Source organism: Euleptes europaea, chromosome 3 (genome assembly GCF_029931775.1).
Source record: "Euleptes europaea isolate rEulEur1 chromosome 3, rEulEur1.hap1, whole genome shotgun sequence".
In the NCBI taxonomy this organism is placed as follows: domain Eukaryota; kingdom Metazoa; phylum Chordata; class Lepidosauria; order Squamata; family Sphaerodactylidae; genus Euleptes; species Euleptes europaea.
Window position 1 is genome coordinate 11,815,724 of NC_079314.1, and position 17,736 is coordinate 11,833,459.

The 17,736-nt window shown below is 45.6% G+C and overlaps 1 pseudogene; it reads left to right on the forward strand.

The window, feature by feature from the left end:
* The first annotated feature begins 593 nt into the window (after nucleotides 1–593).
* Nucleotides 594–12,896, forward strand: LOC130474653 (phospholipase A2 inhibitor gamma subunit B-like; annotated as a pseudogene).
* Nucleotides 12,897–17,736: the final 4,840 nt, after the last annotated feature.

The following is a 17,736-nucleotide window of genomic DNA, read 5'->3' on the forward strand; positions in this document are numbered from 1 at the left end:
GCATGTGCGCCGATGCGCGTGTGCGTCACTTCTGGCTTACAACTGGAAGTGCCGCCTCATGGGGGGGGGGGCTTTTCCTTTTTGTTTTGAGTGGTAAAGCGTCCACGTTTGCCCGCCGACCCTCAGGTGGTCGGCGGGCACAGGGGCGAATCGCCAGGGGTTTGCCCGCCACCACCGGGCACCTGGCAACCCTCGGTGACCATGAAGAAGCAGCCATGCATAAATGGCCCAAGAAAACACCCCGACTGGTCAGAGAGGGAGGGAACCAAGAGACGTGGGCAAGGGAAGCCGAGGGAAACAAACCCATGCAAGAAACAGCCTTTCCATTTTTGGCTTTCCCTCTTGGTCCTCGTGCAAGCGGCTTCAACCCATGCTGAGCGTTTAAGGTCCACGACAGGCATGCTGGAGGGTTATCCGGGGACACAAGGCTATACTGAGCCGGCGGGCCTCCCCGGCCCCTGCATTCTTGGCTGCCCAGCAACGGTAAGAAAAGCCAGTGCAGAATGAATATCCCTTTCCCTGGTGCTCGCCTCTGAGCAAGGGAGGGAGGGAGGCAGCTCTCTGTGTAAAAGCTGGGGGCCAGACAACCAGCCATGGAGGCCTGGCTGGCCGCCCACTCTGCCTTGTTTCCTAGGGACATGAGCCAATGTTTGGCAGGGGAGGACAAGCAGAGAGAGGGAGAGAAGCAAGTTGCTCAAAGCTCTAGGAAGCCAACTGGCCGAGCAGAGGCCGACCCCTACAAAAAGCGTGTCGGGACAGGCTGCTCTCGAATCGACAGCATTTTTCATAATCCACAGAAAGGGACAAGACTTTCCCGGCTTCTCTCAGGTAAGGTTGCCAGCATCCAGGTGGAAGCTGGAGACCTCCTGGAATGACAACTGATCTCCAGGCTACCCAAATCCCTTATTTATTACTTTTTTATTTAAAACATTTATTTTACTGGTTCTTGTAGGTTATCTGACACTGGTTATCTTGTAGGTTATCTGACACTGTCCTTCAGTGTTACTCCTCTGAAGATGCCGGCCACAGCTGCTGGCGAAACGTCAGGAAAGAAAATACCAAGACCACGGTCACACAGCCCGGATAACCTACAAGAACCAATGAACTCTGACCGTGAAAGCCTTCGACAATAGTTATTTTACTGCTCATGGAGAAAATGGCTTCTTTGGAAGGCGCACTGCATGGCATTATTCCAGGTGTTTCTGAGCCCGGAGCTGGAAACCCTACTCTCTCAAATTGCACAGAAAGGAAAAGGGGGAAAAAAAAGACTCCAGACATTGGACCAAAACTGGGCTGCGGTTGTTGCGACTCTCTTCTGAGCGTCTCATATTCTCGCAGATGCGGCCAAATGCGGGTGGTTCTTCTGCTGGAATTTCTCCAGATCTCCTTCACGTGGCGATGAAGCACTGCAAAGTGCTGGATCGGACACCCTCCACAGACCTCCTTGGGAAAGCTGTCATTCCTGCATTGTGTTTGGATTACCTTTGACCTCAGAGGAAGGACAGAGAGCGGAGGAGCTCTTTCTGTGCCTCCTCCCCTTCCTAGGAAGTCGTACTCTGCTTCCCACCCCCAGCTGCTGCTGGATCAAAGCCTTTGGTGTGCTCAACGTTTCTCACCTGGCTTGGATCCCAGTGACAGCCTACATCTGGAATTATGCATATGTCTCTTCACATCTGCTTCTTGGCTGCTGTCATAGACCTGGGTAAGTATCGGGCTGTTTGGGAGCAGATTTGGGGGGTGTCTAATGGTGATAGCATGCACTATGTATAGCCTTCCCTCATCTCCCCAAATTTTCTGTCATCCTGCCCAGTGCAGGGGGAAACAGGCTTCTCAATGAGGTAACTGATCAAAATCTGCATCAGTATCTTGTAATGGGTATCCTCTTGGGGTTGCATCCCATTGCAAGATGAATTTCCTCCCTAAGCTGCAGTCTAAGCTTGATGCTTTTTATGACTGGTGCATACTGCAAGGAGAGGGAAAGCAGCATGGTATAGCCTGATCTCGTCAGATCTCAGAAGCTAAGCAGGGCCAGTACTTGGAAGGAAGACCTCCAAGGAAGGCCCTGCAGAGGAGGGCAGTGGCAAATCACCTCTGCTTCTCACGTGCCTTGAAAGCCCCCAGCTGGGGTTGCCATAAATCAGCTGCGACTTACCGCACGTTACACACACATGTGCTTGACGGGTTTTCACCGGTTTGGGTGGGGCCAGGGAAAACCCGTTTGGCACTTTTGGAAGCAGCCGGCGAAGGCCAAACCAGTTGGGAAGTTTTGATTTTCTGTGGCAGAACAAAAACGGTTGCTCAGCACTGCTGTTTGGGAAGTTCCCTTTTGCCGATCGACCGCGCCTGTCTGCCCCTCTCCCTCATCCACTGTCCACGTTTGTAAACCAAGAGAAAAAAAAAGTCTGTTTTTCCAGCACATTATCCTCGCAAGGGAAATGAGTACAGCAAAAGCCCTGGCCTGAAACCACTTATGCGCAATGTGGCTAAACAAGTAAGTTTATAAATGCTCATTTCCTAAATTGCCCAGATGTCCGGCAGGCAGGCAGGCAGGAAGGCTGGCTGGCTGGCTGGCTGGCTGGCTGGGAGGGAGAAGAATAGCAGGGTACCAAATATACTTTATGGGTGAATCATCACTTTGGCCATGAATGCTGTGAGATTTATGGGAAAGGGTTTTTTGAATCAGCCAGTGCAAGGAGCAAAGTCTTCAGTCTGGCCTTGAAACTTAGCAGGCGGCTCTTTGGAAGATGGAGACTTTTGGCTAAAAACCCCGCTAAGGTTGCCAGCTCCAGGTTGGGAAATTTCAGGAGGGTGGTGCGGGGAGGGAAGGGACCTCTGTGAGGAATAATGCCATAGAGTCTGCTCTCCAAAACAGCTGTTTTCTCCAAGGGAAATGATCTCTGTTGCCTGGAGATGAGTTAAAATCTTGGGAGATCTCCAGGCTGCACCTGGAGGTTGGTAACACTACATGGCTACTTCTCCCATTCTGGCAAGCTTGCTTAGTGAAAGGATGTATGTTGTCTCACGGGAAGAAGAAATTGGTTCTTTAGCCCTTGCGGGGTCATTTACTGAAGCTGGAGGGTGAGAGATTCAAAACAGATAAAAGGATGTATTTCTTTACAAAATGCATAGTTAAATTGTGGAACTCCCAGCCCCAGGATGTGGTGATGGCTGCCTACTTGGAAGGCTTTAAGAGGGGAGTGAACATGTTCATGGAGGAGAGGGCTATCCATGGTTACTAGTCTAAATGGATACTGGTCATGGTGCATACCTATTCTCTCCAGAATCAGAGAAGCATGCCTATTATATTAGGTGCTGTGGAACACAGACAGGACAAGGCTGCTGCAGTCGTCTTGTTTGTGAGCTTCCTAGAGACACCTGGTTGGCCACTGTGTGAACAGACTGCTGGACTTGATGGCCTTGGTCTGATCTTATGCTTTTCTTATTCTCTTATGTTATTAAAAGCTCTAAATAAAGCAGCAATGGGTGTTGCAAGAGAAGTTCTCCTCACAGTATTTGCTCGGAACTGTGACATTGGAAGAATATTTTGAAATCTTTTAACACACACACACACTCACACTCACACAGCTTTTTCAAAACCCTGTATTTTAATCAGGGTATTAATCTCTTCCCAAGAATAAAACATGACAGGGTTACATTGCCATCTAGATCTTCATACCATATTCTGTCCCTCATTCAGAGGTTTTGCGCCTTCATGGGCTCCATTAACTCATTTCTATTAACAAGGATTGTTAATACAAACAAGAAAAAAACCCAGAAACACCTCCTATTTCATTTGGGGAGAAGAAATCTGTTACAACATAAATTACTGTGACTCAGTGGTACAGCGTATGTTTGGCACGCAGTAGACCCCAGGTTCAATCTCCGCATCTCCTGTTAAAAAGGTCCAGGCAGGGGTTGATATGAAAGACCTCTGCCTGGGATCGTAACAAGCTGCTGCCAGTCAGAGTAGACAATACTGACCTTGGCAGACTCAGCATAAGGCAGCTAGGGAGGGGTATCTTCAATTAAAGGATCAAGTAACAGGATGTGAAAGACCTCTCCGTGAGACCCTAGAGAGCTACCTAGAGTCAGAGTATTCACCTTGATAGACCAACAGACTAATTTAGTATTAGGCAACTTCATGTATTTCACAAATTGTGAAACAACAGCATATTGGTTCCTTTGGCTCTATAAGAACATAAGAAAAGCCATTCTGGATCATCAAATTGCATTTACCATTTTAATGCCCACTCCTCCAATTTGGAGAGATCCTTTTGGAGCTCTTCACAGGCCTTTTTTGTTTTAACCACCCTAAATAATTTGGTAGAATCTGCAAACTTGGCCATCTTGCTGTTCACCCCCAGCTCCAGGTCACCGATGAATGGGTTGAAAAGGATTCACTCTACTCTACAACACCCCCTCCCCATAAGCAGTACCCCAAAACGGCTGTCCTGTAAACCCACAAAGTCTGTATTATGCCCCTTTCCCACAATCTCTCCAATGTTCCTTTCTCCTTTTAAAAAAATAAATCTGGCTGCTTTGATTCGTGTCAGACATTTCCCGTCTGCCATACGGCTGTTGCTGAGATCAAAGCCCTTTGAGTGAGCATCATTTTAATTCAGCGATGCATTGGAAGGACTTCAAAGGGAGGCCTGCACTAAGTAACCTGTATTATCACTGACTGCTGAGAATGATCGCTGGGTTGACCGGTGTATTTTTTCAGAGCTAGTATGGCATCCTGGTTAGAGGAAATCCTGCCTCTGCCATGTTACTCGCTGGGTGACCTTGGTGGAGTCATTCTCTCTCAGCCTAACTTGCTTTGTGGGGTTGGTGTAAGGTAGGGTTGCCATCCTCCAGTGGGGATCTGGAGATGTCCTAGAATTGCAACTGATCTCCAGACTACAGAGATCAGCATCCCTGGAGAAAATGGCTGCATTGGAGGGTGGACTTAGGGTTGCCAGGTCCCTCTTCGCCACTGGCAGGAGGTTTTTGGGGCAGAGCCTGTGGAGGGTGGGGTTTGGGGAGGGGAGGGACTTCAATGCCATAGAGTCCAATGGCCAAAGCAGCCATTTTCTCAGGGGGAACAGATCTCTATCGGCTGGAGATAGTTGTAATAGCAGGAGATCTCCAGCTAGTACCTGATGGTTAGCAAACCAAGGAACAGCATACAATTGCAAAAGAACAAAAATTACTTCTTTATGCTACCATAAGCATATAAGAGTACAACCAAACTTTGGTACAGACATAAATAATGTCAACAATAAAACAATTGGCCACACTACAAGGAAAAGTCCTAGAATGTGACTAGGAGCATAACTTTCTTTCCTTTTCTTTTCCAAGAGGTAAGGAGTGATGGAACAGTCTACAGAAGCCCGGTTTCCTTTCTGTTTCGGCTTGTACAAACAGCCTTCCTCAGGGGGCCACTATATAAACAAAACAAACACTATGCAATATATCGGCATATAAAATAATCATCACATTATGTTGTTACATTTAAAAAGAAATCAGATACTTACACGCTAGTAAGCGTGACATGTGATGTGGGAATATTTAAATGAGATGTTAACACGGCGTTTTTGCCAACGCGGAAGCAATGTAATTTACAGCTAGCGTGTAAGTATCTGATTTCTTTTTAAATGTAACAACATAATGCGATGATTATTTTATATGCCGATATATTGCATAGTGTTTGTTTTGTTTATATAGTGGCTCCCTGAGGAAGGCTGTTTGTACAAGCCGAAACAGAAAGGAAACCGGGCTTCTGTAGACTGTTCCATCACTCCTTACCTCTTGGAAAAGAAAAGGAAAGAAAGTTATGCTCCTAGTCACATTCTAGGACTTTTCCTTGTAGTGTGGCCAATTGTTTTATTGTTGACATTATTTATGTCTGTACCAAAGTTTGGTTGTACTCTTATATGCTTATGGTAGCATAAAGAAGTAATTTTTGTTCTTTTGCAATTGTATGCTGTTCCTTGGTTTGCTAGCTAACTACAGCACGCTAATTTTGGTTTACCACAGTACCTGATGGTTGGCAACCCTAGGTGGACTCTATGGCATCCTGCTGAGCTCCCTTCTCCAACTCCACTCTCCCCAGGCTTTGCCCACAAATCTCCAAGAATTTCCCAAACCAGAGTTGGCAACCCCAGACAAAATGGGGGAGAGGAGGACTGTATGTACTGCTGGCAACCCTAACGGTATCACAGCCCTGCTGAGCTTCCTCCCCGAACTCCACCTTTCCCCCTCTTCACCCCCAAATTTCCAGGAATTTCGTAATCCAGACTTTGCAACACTTCATACCCTCCATTCCCCCAGTTCCAGCTAATCCCTCCACTTGGCTAAGTGTTTGGTACCTATGCAAAGATGAATAGCCATGTGCCTGGGCAGAGTTTAACCGCCATCTGAGATTTTTTACAAGAGAAATCGAGGTTTATTATCTACTAAACATCCTATACAAACTCAGAGCGCGAAAACATGGGTGTCTGCAGCAGAACAGAATACAGGTGTTTTGGAGAACTAGGAAAATAACAGTCAAAAAGAATACCACATTCCTGAGTGAACCTTGGCACTTCTGTCTGAGAAATGGACACCAGACAGCTGGGAGTTTAACTGCAGGCTTCACCTCTGTTTCTCCTCTCCCCCCTGTGCTTGGGCAGCTTACGCTGAATGAGTTGCACATTTAACTCCTTCCTCCTTAACTGAGAGCCAGCCTGGTGCAGTGGTTAAGAGGGGTGGTTTGGAGCTGTGGACTCTGATCTGGAGAACCGGGTTCGATTCCCCACTCCTCCACACGAGCGGCAGACACTAATCTGGTGAACTGGATTTGTTTCCCCACTCCTACACACAAAACCAGCTGGGTGACCTTGGGCTAGTCACAGCTCTGTTCGAGCTCTCTCAGCCCCACCTACCTCACAGGGTGTCTGTTGTGGGGAGGGGAGGGGAAGGTGACTGTAAGCCGGTTTGATTCTCCATTAAGTGGTAGAGAAAGTCGGCATACAAAAACCAACTCTTCTCCTCCTCCTCTTCCTCCTCCCCATCTGGGAGGGGTTTTGTGAGGCTAATCCTGTATTTGGGGGCTGAGTTGTCAATGTCTCACCCCACCGCCTTTGACATATCATGCATGACTGGATTTTAGGGCTTCGGGCATGTGAAAAGTAATCCCTTTCCCACACTTCCTGACACACTAGCCCCTCTCCAGCCATTTGATACCTTAAAAGACTGGCTTGGTTCCTTTGAGCATAGCATGGGGATTTTTTTGGCAGAGCTCACAGAGGAATGTGTGTTTTTCTTGGGCCTGCTGATCTGTAACCATGACAGTAGAATACAGGAGGGACTATCTGCTTGTGTTCCCCTGTGGGCAACTGGCAACCCCACATTTCAGAACGATAGCTTTAATCCCCTCCGCCTGATCCAGATTGGGTGGGTCAGCCTGTTTATAGCCCTTTGCATGCAATTTCTCTCCAGTTTCCTTCTCTGTTCTTTTTCAAGTCGTTGGCAGGTTAACAGCACAAATATTATAGTGGGGCCAACACTGCTGCCTTAAAAACAAAACAGGAAAAAAAAACTAGAAATTAATGGATTTGCCGCCAGTTACAGCCTAACTAGATTTGCCCTGTCTTTGCTCCTTGAAAACATGATGAGCTCTCAGAGAGTGGTTTGTATTCTGGGGTGTTATTTTTGTTCCGACAAGCTACCAAATTACATAAGAACATAAAATTGCATGCATCCTCAAGGAACACAGCCCAAGGGACAGTGAAACAATATTCTTTCTCATTTCTCCGGCATTTGTGGAAAACACAGATTTTAGGGATGCATTCATATTCATTCATTCATTTATGGCGTAGTGGTTAAGAGCGGTGGACTCTAATCTGGAGAGCCGTGTTTGATTCCCCACTCCTCCACATGAGTGGCAGAGGCTAATCTGGAGCACCGGGATGGTTTCCCCACTTCTCCACATGACACCAGCTGGGAGACCTTGGGCTAGTCACAGCTCTCTTAGCCCCACCTACCTCACAGGGTGTCTGTTGTGGGGAGGGAAGGGAAAGGTGATTGTAAGCCGGTTTGATTCTTCCTTAAGTGGTAGAGAAAGTCGGCATATAAAAACCAACTCTCTTTCTTTCTTTCTTTCTTTCTTTCTTTCTTTCTTTCTTTCTTTCTGTCTTTCTGTCTTTCTGTCTTTCTGTCTTTCTGTCTTTCTGTCTTTCGGCACACCACGGGTTTGAAGTTGACACATACCACAAGGTAATTTTTTTTTCAGGATGATTGTGAAATCCTTTTAGGGTGGATTTCCCAATCAAATATTTCTTCTTGTGCTCTGGACAGCTCCTCCAATCAACATCTGATCTATGGAAAATCCAGTGAGGAAACAGAGAGAAGTTTGGACTCTGAGGGCAATTTTTTTCCATTTCCCCTCCCTCCAGAAGTAGAAGGTCATGTAGTTTCATATTGCTGTGACTCTGAGAACTGCAAATCTTGTGAAAAGAGCATTTGTGTGTTGCAAGATTAAAACAATGCAAAAGAATCCCCCTTCTTCAAAACTGTTCCCTTTTACGCTGATAATTTAAATAAAAATCTTAAAATGCCAAGTTGTTTGAAAAAGGGAATGAATCTGATTAATGCTTCTTTGTCTCCCTTTTAGGACTGTCTTTGACTTGTGAGATTTGCGGAGGCCCTGGGAATACTTGTGATGGGTCCTTAGAGATTTGCTCGCCTGGTGAAGACAAATGTGGCGTCACTCTGATAGAGGGCACAGGAGGTGAGTCCAAAAGACCAAATTTTGGCAGACTTATTTTACCAAGCATTTGCTATTATTAAGCATTCCAATTTTAATAATATACAGCTTTCGTTCTCTTTGATATTAATTAGCTATGTACCTCTGCACTTTTTTTACATTTTAAGCATTTAAATTTTAATTGTATTTTGTACTTGTTTTACTCTATATTATTCAGTAATGTAAACTCAATTTGTTTGATGGTCTATGACTGCAAATAAAATGATACTACTGGCAGGCCTGGTGAATGTGAGACCAATGCCATCCCGATTTTCAGTTCCATTGGAAAGGCTGGCCTAATTGTCCATGCTTACTACACTACAGAGTAGGAATCTGGCTGAACTAGAGACTCCACTGTGATTTCATAAACCTAGAGTTTCCAATACTTGGAGTATTCAATTTTGTTCATTCACTTTTCTCCTGTGAACACAATCACCCGCTTAGATCAGTTTCCATGGTAATGATTGTTATCCCCTTGCCATCTGAACTGTGCATTGTTTATGGAGTAGCTGTATGGGACAGGGCCTTTTCAGAAGTGGCACCATCATTGATGGCATTTCAAGAGATGGCAGATTGAGATAATTTCACAGCAAGTGTATGGGCTTGTGGCAAATTAGTTGCCCAATGGAGAGATAGTCTTAGCAATTCTGGGCCCCCAGAACCCCACTGCCAGCCTTCACCCACCAGGGCCAAGCAAGGGTGCCCCTTGCCCCATGAGAGGTGGGCAAGCTCCACTGCTTCCACCGGAAGCCAGCTGCCCGATCCCCAGATGGGGCAGGTGCAAGTGCCAGCAGGAACACACTCTTCTTCTTCCCCCCTCCTTTGATAGGTGTTGTGGGCAGTTGGACCCCCCCCCCAAGCTCAGGGATTGAGAGAGCTGCCTCTGTTGCCCATTAGCTAGGACAGTCCATGGCCCAATGGCTTTGTTGTGTTTTATTTTGCTGTTGCCTTCATCTAAGCTAGACTGCTCCCTGTGACATGGGAAGTTATTACAACCATTTGGTGTATCAGACGGTGCTGAAGGATCAGAGGTCTGACTCGGGATAGTACAGCTGGGTGCCCAAGGTTGGGTGGAAAAGGTAAAATTAAATAATAGATTTTTATTTTATTTTAAGGTGCTTATATCTTTATATATATATATATATATATATATATATATATATATATATATATATATATATATATATATATATATATATATATATATATATATATATATATATATATACACACACACACACACACATACACCACACAGTCTGTCAATCTTATGAGATGCCATTGTGCCTAGCTTTACCATTTTCAGTGTTTTTAATAGAGATATAAGTGTCTTAAAATAAAAAAATATTTTTCTATTATATAATTATATTATATAATTTTACTCTTCTCGCCTTTTTTTTTGTTCAGTGATCAAGATAAAGCAGCTTCAATATGGTGATAATACAAGAAGTGGCTACCTTAAGCCTGTCCTGTGTATTTAAACATTCTATCTTTTTTAAAAAAATCCTTTCAGATCTAGAGGTGAGGAGCATTGTGAAAACATGCATCAGGTCAAATTTCTGTGACGAACCCTTCACTTCCATCAACCTTGGAAAGGCCGGAAAAACATGGACCCACCTTACCTGTTGCGTGGGGGACGAGTGCCAGAGGATCACTCCCACCTGTATGTCACGGCCGTGCCCCTCTTTCCCTCCGCTCTCACACGACCGCAACTCTCCAGGATCCAGTACAGCGCTGTATAGCTTTTGACTGGTGCACCACTTTATCAATTTAAATAGCCATAGAGGAATCCCAGTGTAAAAATTCTATTGCTGCTCCACAGGTGTTGTTTGGGTCTTGTAACCTCTCTCCTGGGAACATGGAGCTTGTATCTGTCAGGGCTGGACCACAGCGGTGGTGGTTGGCCATGCTTGAATCTGGACCTTCCCATTCACGGTCCCTGAGGTCAGTGACTTGAACTGAAAGTTCAGCAAGTAGAAAGCACCACCAAGCAAGCCAAGAGAGGAATCCAGGTTCTTAGTTGTTATCTCACTCCTGGCCAATCCAGAGGCTTCACGGTTCCAGCCTATCACAAGGGGTTGATGTTGCAGACCCATTCTGCAGTTACAAGGGTTCTGAGTCCATGCAGCCGTTGGTCAGACTCAGATCCCAAAGTTCTATTTCAAGTATGGAGTCCTTGAAGATAACATTGTTCAAAGGCATTGTGGTGATACCACCACATCAGGCAATGTGGACAGAGCATTGCTTCATCTCTGTCTTCTTGCAAGCATGAGTCCTTCATGCAGCAAGACATCAGGCCGCTGCCGATAGAGATTACTGTAGTAATGAACTGTGCCCCAGAAATTAAATGGGTTAATAGAAGATGCATCCCAAAGTTTTAAGGTACTCTGTAGAATGTGAGGAACATAGAAAGTGGCTGAGTGAAGAAGTAATTTGTGTTTGACCCATGTGATCCCCCTCCAATTAGGCTTATCAGTCTTTGTTCCCAGTAGAAGCAAAAATGCAGGGTGGGTAACACTGTATTACACCATGACATCACTTCTGGTTGTACCCATTAGTGACATCATGACACTCTAGGAATTCCTCAAATCTCTATAGTTTTCTACCATAGAGACTGGCATTCCTAGAGCATCATGTCATGCGAAGCTGGAAGTGATATCACAGTGTCAGGCGATGTCCCTGCACACACACACCCCAGTTTTGCTCACATTGGGGCAAGAGGCCAGCTGGCAACTACCCCTTCACATTGCCAAGTCTGTTCTTTTAGTACAAATCTTACCATCTCCTCTTTTATGCAGTGCCACCTTTGAACACCACATCCAATGGGAAAACGTGTCCAGCTTGCTACACTGTGCACAGTCTTGAGTGTGAGGAGGAGATCATCCAATGTACTGGAGACCAATTCTATTGCCTTGAGAAATCTGGGAGCATAACCCTTGGTAATTTATCTCTATTCATACATGCACATTTTGATCATTGTTTTAAGTTTGCCAACCAATACTGTCCCATTCTATTGGTGTCTTTTTCCTCCTTATCCTACCACTGCCTTCGTATGTACTGCCAGAGCCCCATCCTTTACTCTCCTCTTACATCACACAGAATATCCAGAAGTAGGAAATCCTTCCCTGGCTCTTCTCTTCTTCCTGTTCTTTTAACTTGAACAAGATCAAATCTGGTTTCTGGGCAACCAAACACTTATTTTCATGTATAGAAACAGAACCCATAAACTGCTACAGAGTCATACTATCAGCCTGTCAAGCTCAGTCTTGTCTACTCTGACTGGCAGCAGTTCTCCAGGGTCTGACGTGGAGGTCTTTCACCTCACCTACAACCTGCTCTTTGCAACTGAAGATGCTGCTTTTCCCAACGACAGGGAAAGTGGAAACTATAGAACATGTATTGCTGCCCTGCCCTTTTAATAACAATATTAGATCTCATTATATTGTCCCCATCCTGTCAACCTTTCCTGGAAGATCAGAACAATTTTATGTTTCCCTTCTTGCAGACACTTCCCAGGAGATAACCATCCAAGTAGCCAAAATCTGTCTTAGGACGAGTGGGATCCATAAACGGCTGACTGAGACCAATAATCCTATCCCATAGATGGCATCACCTGCCCTGTTTATAGCTTATTTTTTTGACTTACATTTATTGTTACTAATATTGTTAATCTATTATTAATACTCTTAATCTAACTTTATTTTCACTGCTTTTTACTTATATATTGATCTGATTCTGTATTGACATAAATGTTGATTGATTGATTGAACTGAAGATGCTGGGGATCGAACACCTGGGACCTTCTGTGTGCAAAGCAGATGCTGGCTCATGGCCCACAGCCTTTTCCCCAGATTGTCAGTTATTGCCAGGCACTGTGCTGCAATTCTAATACTGACTGAAGTCTCTTGCAATTCTCTTGGCAGGTGAAAGAAATGTGGCGACCGTCATCAAGGGATGCGCAAACCACGCATACTGTAACAATACGCAAGATAATTTCTTTGATGGGATCCATAATGTCATCACTGCCAATTGCACACTAGCCTCCGGGCTAGCCAGTATTCATCCAGGAGTGTCTGGACTCTCCCTCCAAGTTCTTGTTGGGCTGATGCTTGCCAAGGCCCTGGATTGATTTCCTCGGGCAGAGATTTAGCGAAGCTGCTCGAGCAGTTCCTCCTGGCCGATGGCTTGTGGCTGTTGGGTTGACCTCTGACCGTAGATTTTGTAGAGAATGTGTCATAAAGCTCTCACTGTCAACAGGACAAAAGATTAGCTTCTTTCTATCCCATCATGGCCTCTGGCAGAACCAGCGTGTGCACAGGAAGACGGATCTGGTGATGCTCACCAGTTGATAGCTGTGGTGGGGACTAGATGGAGCGGGTCGGCAAGAGCTGCACATTAGAGATGCTTCAGCACCCAGTGGGAGGATGATCAGTGGTGGCCAGGCTGGGCTGCTGTTGCTATCATATATCAGCAGCAACCTGGGGTCATATTGGGGGGTGCTGCCTCTGCTTACCTTGCACAATATCACTTTAAATGTATGAAGCTGCCTTTTAAAATGGGAGGGGACAGCAAGAACCATCCCAAAATGCAATTTATGAAAGGTTCCGAAAAATCCAAATGGATAATGTTTCGAGTGTGCACACTTCCACGAGGATGCGTCCCAAAAAAAGAGGCAGGGTTGGTGCATGGACGGGAGACCGATATGATATGATAAAGTTTACTGTTTGTGGCTAAGGCCATTATCTTTCATATAAAATCCAGTCATAAATAATAACATTAAAACAGTCTGTCCAAAAAATGTAAGTCATTAAATGCATTAAATACCCTGATTAAAAACAAGCTTTAGCCCAGATTTTCTTGGCCACTAAAGCAAAGAGTGACACTCTATAGAGACAACTGGATCAGTGTCTGAGAGGAGAAAGAGCAGCTTCTCAGAATCTGAAAAGCGCTGTGAGAAATTTCGATCTGGGCTCTGTATAAAGAGAACAGAGTAAAATATAATGCATTAGGTCCTCTGGAATTGCAGCTCCACAAACACATAGACAAGAGAGGCCCCCGGTGTTTGGGAGTAACGTCCAGCTAGCAAAGGCGTTGGCATGGTTTGAAACTGGACTGAGATAAAAGCTATTCTGAGATTGTGGAAGAAGATACTGACCAGATATGGGGAGAATTTGGACTGGGAGATTGATTGCCTGTCGGATGCAGCGTGTCACAAATAAACACACAATCATGAATGTTGGTACCTGCCATGGGGACAGCCTGGGTGTCATCTGATCTAGGGTGCTTTCACATATGCTAAATAATGCACTTTCAATCCACTTTGCAACTGGATCTTAATGTGTGAAACGGCAAGATCCACTTGTAAGCCATCATTAAAGTGCATTGAAAGTGGATTACTCAGCACACGTGAAAGAGTCCCTAGAGTAGCAATGCAGGATGTTGTTATAGCAGAGTAACTGGGCAGCACCCAGGAAGACTCTGCAGAGGAAGGCTATAGCAAACCACCTCTGTTTAATCACTTGCCTTGAAAGCCTTATGGGACCGCCGTATATTGGCTGTGACTTGATGGTCCTTTATACACACACACATAAAATATACAAGATATTCAACATTGCATATATTAATAAATCATTTATCACAAAAATATTTGCCTCAATCCATGGGATGGCAACTTCCCCAAGTACCAGCCTGCCCTAGCCTTTTCCCATATTGCATCTCTGTGGAACCCAGTCCTAGAAGAGATCACATGGGTAAGGTTGCCAACCTCCAGGTGGGGGCTGGAGTTCTCCCAGAATTACAACTGCTCTCCAAACCACAAAGCACAGTTCCCCTGGAGAAAAACACAGTTTTGGAGGGTGGACTCTATGGCATTATACCCCATTGACTCCCCCTCCTCCCCAAACCCCACTTTTTCCAGGCTCCACCGCCAGATCTCTAGGAATTTCCCAAACCAGAGCTGGCAACCCTAAGTGGGACCCATGGGAAGGCTTTTCCTGGGGGCTCCCTGCTCACCTTTTAGTTTTTGTACACTTCCCCCCCTTTGCTCCACAGTAAGCCAGAGAACATCTTTACGTGCACCTCCCAGCTGGACCTCAGAAGGTGCTCCTAACCAAGATGGGTGGGGGGATGTGGGTATCCCTAGCTATAAGTAAACATACTTTATTTGAACTTCCTTGAAGGCAAGCTCCTGATCTCACTTCTTTGGGCCACTTTCATGTTGAGCATAGCATTGCACTCAGCAATTTCGTGCCTATGCTGTAGAATTCCAACTTTTTGAAGACTTTTCTTCTTGGCCAGACATAATGCCTTACCCCTCAATGAATTAACTGGCAGATTTTGAAAACCCCAGTCAAACAGAGAGTCTGCCAGTGTGGAAAGGCAAAGACAGAAATACTCATATTTTATTCAGTTGTGATTTCTATTCTTCTATAAGATCTTCTTTGATTGCTCCATTGATTTCACTCTTTCTTGTATGTTCTTATGACTACTGTTTAATCTATCTGCTGCCTGGTAAGGATAAGGCTGTTATTCTATCAGTAGTTTACTACTTAACAGCTGCTTTGAAGTTGCGCCAAAAGTTATAATCAAGTTACGCCTAAATGCTCATTTGCACACAGGTGCTCTTTTTGCATAGGAACTGGAACTATGCTGTAGAACTTGGGCCATTGCAGCTGGCGGCTACTTCTGCTCCCCTCAAGAACTAAATCAACTCATTTACAGAAGGCGAGGGAGTATCCCCCCAAGGGATTAAATTGCCTGACTTGCATAAAGCATGGAATTGCTTGCCGTCCATCTACTCTTTGCGCTGGTACAATCAGATGTTCTCTTTTCAATGACTTACATCAACTAGATTACATTTCTTGCTTTTGCACGTGTGTGGACAAGTGGCATTTAGTCAAGAATTGATCTGAAGAACTGATTGAAAGATTAGCTGAGCTCATGACAAGACATGGAAAGCGGAAAGGAACACTAAGTCCCAACTCAAAAATCTCAGGCTGGTAATTTATGTCTTATTATGTGCCTATAATGGATGGCCCAGGTTAGCCTGATCTTGTCAGATCTCAGAAGCTAAGCAGGGTCAGCCCTGGTTAGTATTTGGATGGGAGACCACCAAGGAAGTCCAGGGTTGCTGTGCAGAGGAAGGCACTGGCAAACCACCTCTGTTAGTCTCTTGCCATGAAAACCCCCAAAAGGGGTCGCCAGTCGGCTGCGACTTGACAGCACTTTACACACACAATGGGATGAGGGTGCAGGGGGGCAAGAGATGCCTTGACAGTTATGGTGATTGAAGGGAGCTGAGGCGATGCTGTGGCTGGGAAGAAGGGGAGAAGATGCTCTTTGCCAGAATCATAGAATCATAGAGTTGGAAGGGACCACCAGGGTCATCTAGTCCAAGCCCCTGCACAATGCAGGAAATAAACAACTACCTCCCCCCCACATCCCCAGTGACCCCAACCCTCCCCCCGCCCGACATTCAGGATCCCACAATCAAAGCACTCCTGACAGATGGACATCCAGCCTCTGCTTAAAGACCTCCAAAGACGGGGACTCCACCACCCTCCGAGGCAGGGCATTCCACCGTCGAACAGCCCTCACCCTCAGAAAGTTCTTCCTAATGTTTAGGTGGAATCGCTTTTCTATTAGTTTAAATCCATTACTCCGTGTCCTAGTCTCTGGAGCAACAGAGAACAAAGTAGTTCCCTCATCAACACGACATCCCTTCAAATATTTAAACATGGTTGTCATGTCTCCCCTCAACCTTCTCTTCTCAAGATTAAACAAACCCAACTCCCTAAGTCTCTTTTCATAGGGCATGGATTCCAGACCTTTGACCATTCTGGTCGCCCTCCTCTGGAATAATCCTTTTCTAACTGAGAGGGAATAAATGCCAATGCTTTGACGTGTTGACACCTCTTGATTGGAGGGTCCAGGTTTGGTGCACTGGAGCACCAAGCCTTGGCACCCAGATTGACAGATGCACATGTGGGGTGGGGTCTGAAATAGGGTTGCCAGGTCCACATTGGGAAACTCCTAGAGGTTTGGGGAAGGAGCCTGGGGAGGACAGGGACCTCAGTGGGGTACAATGCCATAGAGTCCACCCTCCAAAGCACCCGTTTTCTTCAGGGGAACTGATCTCTGTAGTCAGGAGGCGAGCTGTAATTCCAGAGGATCCCCAAGTCCCCTCTGGAGGCCAGCACCCCTAGTTTGAAAAGGGGAGCTGTTCCTTTGTTTGGGGAAAGGGGTGAGACTCTGGAGAGAAACTCTTGGGTTTGTGGTTGAGTGCATGCTTCTCCGTGAAGGATGATAGAGGAGAATGGTGTTAAAGAGGGTTGGAGATGCACCAGGAATGGGGATGGGGGCATCCTGTAACTTCCAGATCATGTAACATGGAATGAAAGTACTTTGGATAGCAGCTGTCTTTTTGTTTATTGTACTAGTGCACCTAGGTTCTGTCCTTTGCAATACCCTGCATTTGTGCCTTAGAGAAATAAAGTTTGTTTAACTTGAATGACTTTGTACAAGTCCTTACCCCCCTGCCTGGCCACTTGGCTTGCTGCTGAGCAACTCCCCTGTGAGTAGGGTTGCCTGGTCCCTCTTCACCACTGGTGGGAAGTTTTTGGGGCAGAGCCTGAGGAGGGTGGGGTTTGGGAAGGGGAGGGACTTCAATGCCATATAGTCCAATTGCCAATTGGCCATTTTCTCCAGGTGAGCTCATCTCTGGCCATCAGAATTGTCTCTCCGGATTAAAGCGAGATTTGCATCCTATAGTTTTTTTTTTCCTTTTCGAAATTGTGTTTGATAATTTATAACATTCTGCAAAGTAAGTGATCTGAAGCATTCAGCTCCCAGATTCTGAAAGGGATGGTGTGATAACTGGAAGGATATTGACTGCTGTTTGTGCTGTCCTAAATGAAAGCATCATCATAATGGATCTCCAAGACAGGATGTTCTCAAGCCAGTTGAAAGGA